The 4,809-nt window shown below is 41.1% G+C and overlaps 1 long non-coding RNA gene across 2 annotated transcripts; it reads left to right on the top strand.

Annotated features, from left to right (window-relative positions):
• The first annotated feature begins 604 nt into the window (after positions 1-604).
• Positions 605-3,464, top strand: LOC135305306 (uncharacterized). Of its 2 annotated transcripts, none has more exons than XR_010366525.1 (3): positions 605-830; positions 2,740-2,831; positions 3,084-3,464. It is a non-coding gene; the product is annotated as an uncharacterized LOC135305306 (long non-coding RNA). The 2 variants fall into 2 exon arrangements; XR_010366524.1 differs by lacking the exon at positions 605-830 and adding an exon at positions 1,641-2,225.
• The last annotated feature ends 1,345 nt before the right edge of the window (positions 3,465-4,809 follow it).

The raw sequence follows: 4,809 nt of genomic DNA, 5'->3' as shown, positions 1-4,809 counted from the left end.
ACTGCCACACTTCAAACACTGCCAAACACATTCCCAAACATTCTCCCACCTTCTCTCCTCTTGGGAGAAGTTCCCAATTTTTCAGTTTAACCTTGCTGGCTGGCTATTCCCCTGGAAAAATCTTGGGAAAACACAAACAATGCACAGCTTTTTGATGAGGTGAGATAACATTGGTTCCAGGGAGATCTCAGCAAAATGCCCCAGCTGTGTTTGACATCGGTGAAGCCCAGGCAGAAAGTGTTCTGCATTGACTTCTAACACTCCTTTTGCCTGATCTAGTCCTTATCCCACACAGATGTCCATGAATTTGCCTATGCTATGAAGCACGATCCTTCAATTGCTTAAATGCATATTTACACAATGTTCACAAATCTCTTATGCTGAAAAAGATCTATCCTTTAATCATCCAACACAGTCAACCATCTTCATTGGGATCCTGCCCAAGTTTATTTAAGAGGAAGAAAAAGTTATTATGAAAATTACCACAGATTTTTTTTTTCCTTTTTGCAATGAAACATTTTTGTATCAATGCATAAACCACAAGAATAATCATCAGTTTAATAGTTTCCTGCAGATGAGCCCTTTCAAGTTGAGCTGTCAGGAGGATGGGTGGGGAGCCCACTTGGAGGAGAAGTGAGAATAAGTCCCTTTCACAACATCCCCTGAGGCAAAGATCAGAATTACTCTGGGACAACTTGTTTCACCCTCCACATGTTGTGGGCAGGTCTCAGCCTTCAGCACTCAGTGGCATCAGCTTGCACTGAGAAAAAGCCATTTTTTAGCAGGTTGACACCTCTGGATAAGGGAACATGATGTTCTGTGATCTGCAGGTGAGCAGAAAAACATTACACCTGGATTTGTGCTGTTGCCCTGAGTGCTGAATCCTTTGCATAACTGGCAGAAAGTGCTGTTATGTGGGCAATGAAAGTATAGGAGACAGCTGTAAAGCAACTCTTTTCTACATGTCTTTGGGATTCTTAGATGGAAGTTACATAAACCAAAATGTGAAAACAGATTTTTTTTCCCAGAAAAGCTGCTTTTGTTGGATTGGATGCACATAAAATCACTTTCTATATTGCAGATGTTAATTGAAGGCATGTAATTAGCAAAATGATAAATTCTTGAGGACGAGGGAAGGAATTGTGCTGGTAAAAAGCACAATTTATTTACCCTTCATCTTCCAATTTGATCAATTACACCCTTCTGATGAAGGCTTTGGATGCTTGGGGACTTGGATAGCCAAGTCTCTTCCAGCAGGATTTTCTGCTGGCCTTGCAAAGGCTTTTATCTCTCAGTTGTCATAAATGGCTTCAAATCTTGTCTTCAGCTTGCTGCCATTTTTAATTGCAAAACTATATTGTTTTATATTTGCAAAACAAGAAAAAACATATTTTATTAAGTGTTCTTATTAAAAATAAGTGGCTGAATTTAGGGCATTGTGATTTTTTTTTTTTTAAACTTCAAACATACATTTTAGCTTTGAAGATGTTTCAGCACTGGCACTGTTTCTTCTTTACCTCTGAGATTTTCACAGGCGATCTGGACAAAAATGAACATTTTCTCATGTTTTCTCATAAAAAACCAAATGGTAAGTAAAATTCCAAGCCAGTAGAAGCTGAGGTTCCTGATTTCCAAGTTTTTCATTTTCAGAGGTATGAGTGGAGCTGATATTAGTGATCTGAAATCAAAGCTCACTCTTTCATATGTCCACATGAACTAACCCATATTTTATAATACCATTCTGACAGTAACATTTGCCCGTTATAACTTACACTAATATTGCACAAATATGTTCAGTCCCTATTGAAAGAGATTTTGGGGGTGAGAAGTTGATTAAAAATCAAAACAATATAATTATTTAGAAGCTCAGACAAATCAGAATGCCTGATTTGAACAGGCAGTGAGCACATGGCAGAGAAAACATGATTTTATTGCAAGACAACCTCATGATTTGGTATTTCTAATTCTTTGTGTGGGATCAGGAATTAGTTTTGTGTTGCCTGAGGTGCCAGGATACCTTCTTGTGGTGAAGTTCACAGGTGCTCTGCCTCTCTCTCCTCTCACACACATTACCATGGTAGCTGAATGCTCCTCCAAAGTATATCTAGAGAATAGTCTGTCCATCCCTCCATCCCTGCTCCTCACATACAGAATGACCTTGAGTGAAAATCCCTGCACTGCCTTCACCACAGCTCCTCAAGGACTTAACAATGCCTACAGGAAAGGTAAGTCATGGCGTAGTTATCAAGAGTTTAAAGAAGTTCTGAGATCCTTTGATGGAAGGATGACAACTGAACCTGCATTTGAAATAAATTTTTAAATACCTTTTTGCTCATCCTTTTTTTCTACTTTTCTGTTTTCTAAGCTGTAAACAGGGCTTCCTTTTTGGTCTGTGAATTAAAAAGGAAAAGTAAAAGGCCCTTTGATAAAATCTCTTATTGGCACCATAGCATCTTACTTTAATGAACAATGCAAATTTTAAATAATCACAGATCTTTACTCATTACTTAGATTAGGCATAACCATGATCAAATGTAATTTGAATTATTGCTGGAGGGAGAGTTCTGATCAGGTTTGGTAGGAACAGGAACAGAGATCTGTGTTGCTTCCATTCTGTTAGATAGAATCTTTCAACCTTTTCCTTCCTCAAGACTCTAAATCAATTTTCTAATAAGGATGAAGAATGTTCAGAACTTTCACATGTGGGATCCTGCATCACACAATATATCTGCTCCACAGGCTGAAGATCACTGACCTGCATTGTCTTCCTCTGCATCTCTACAAGCCCCCAGAGCTGAAGCCAGCACCATGATAAGGAGTGTGATGCTGAGGTATCAATTTCTGGTACTGGAAGTGCCATGCTATTCTATCTGATGGGTGAACACTATGCCAGAGAGTGCTCTAGACCTCCAGAGTGGCCCAAAGCCTGGAGACTGCACAGACAATTCAAGGTTTATCAGTGGGTATTGCTGTATTGCTCTGTATGGGCAGGGTTTGAGATTTCTGAGGGGAGCACCATAAGGAAGGCAGCTCTCAATAGCTGAACATATTGGGGTTTATTGTATTTGTGCTTCTCCTTTCAGGTCAGCAAAGCTGAGCTCTTTTGGGGAAATCCTGTCATCTGCAGAAAGTGAGACAAAACCAGATCTCCCTTTCTCTCACTCACCACAGAAGCATGGCAGACATGGTCCAATGCTCTGGCACTGGAGCAGATCCTGAAAACTAATTAATTACAACATGATGGGGATTTGCCAGAAAAATCTGTTCCAATTAAAATCTGTCAACACAAATTTGCAAAGGAGCAATGATGATTACAATTGCACATTGGGTGGAGCTAATAAAACATGTCTCCTGTATCCCCTGAACATGACTGTACAATTACTGACTTGCTGTGGTCCCAGCAAACAACTGAGATCCTGTTGTGTCATGTGCTTTCCAAAGAGATGATACAGATTGTTCCTGCTCTGAAGAGATCAGATCTCTGAAGAGATCTGAGGGTCTATTCACATTTTACACTAGACCTCCCCCCTCTTCTTAGAGAATCATCCTGTTCTTGAACAAGCAAACACACCCTCCTTTGCTATGCATCCAGCCCTGAGAGGGATTACATGCCAAGTAGATTATGATGTATAGGAATACCAAAATTACACCGGAGACCTGTGGAACAAAAGTCTGGCATGTTTAGGAGAGAGGCTGAGGTTTGTAACAGCCTGAGTTTGTCCCCTCCTATAGGAGTTCCAAGAATCTTCATATTTAAATTTCTAAAATCATACATATGACGTGTACTCCTTTTTCACTTATCTTCTGTCAGCATGGCAAGCCAGGCCACTGAGCAATGGAAGGAAAGGTATCTCTAGATGAATTAAGGTGTTGAGAGTTCCAGGCCTCCATTTTAAGAACTCCTTTCTGAGTAGAGGAATTCAGATTTTTTGCAGAGTTGCAAACACATTTATAGAATCTCCTTAGTTGGAAGGGCCCCATAAGGATCATTGAAGTCCAACTCCCTATTCCTGTTTCTGCCTCTCAGTGAGCCCCCAGTACATCTCAGACCTAACCTGCATCCTCCAGAGGAGATATTTGGCTGCCCCCAGCACACCCCAGTTCCCTTTCCCCACTCATATTTCTGCTGCTTTTCAAGAAACCCTGGGACAGAACTTGAAAGAATGCAAGTGCTTCATTGTCAGCTGCAGTCCAGAAACTCACATTTTGGGATTATGAGCCTGCACTATTCCACAGAGCAGCCTAATTCTGCTGGCATGGAGTTGGGGATAAAACTATCATTGGCTTCCACAGAAGCTAAGTCAGGCCAAAGCAGGGAGCAAAGCACACTTGAACACTTCACCTGCAAGGTCTTCTGGCCATCAGTGGTTTATGGCAGCACTTCATCCCTGTCTGGTTGCCGTGTGTGAGGCTGGGGTTGGAACTGGCTTTACTCTGACTCACTCTTTCCATACAGCTCCCCTAAAACCAGAGATCTATTACAGAATTAATGCAAGATTTGCAGGTAGAAAAACCCAACCAAACAAACCTATAATGAGAAACAAAATACTGCACACATTAATCACTACGAGGTTGATACAACAGAAACTTCCATATCAGCCTAAATAATGGGAAACATTTTGTTTAATTGAGGTGTCTCCTTTTAGGTACTGCAGGCAAACAGGGGTATCTGGTTATTGTTAGTGATGAGAGGAGAGGCTGGGAGTCTCCAAACACCTCCAGAAAGCATCCAAGAGACAGGATCTCTGCAACAGCTCAGTGCATGCTCCGCAGGCTGGACGGATGAGTATACACACAGTTTTCTCAAGC

The sequence above is a fragment of the Passer domesticus genome, chromosome 7 (genome assembly GCF_036417665.1).
Source record: "Passer domesticus isolate bPasDom1 chromosome 7, bPasDom1.hap1, whole genome shotgun sequence".
Lineage (NCBI taxonomy): Eukaryota > Metazoa > Chordata > Aves > Passeriformes > Passeridae > Passer > Passer domesticus.
The sequence above is the reverse complement of the archived record's forward strand: the minus strand, read 5'-3'. Positions and strand labels throughout refer to the sequence as shown.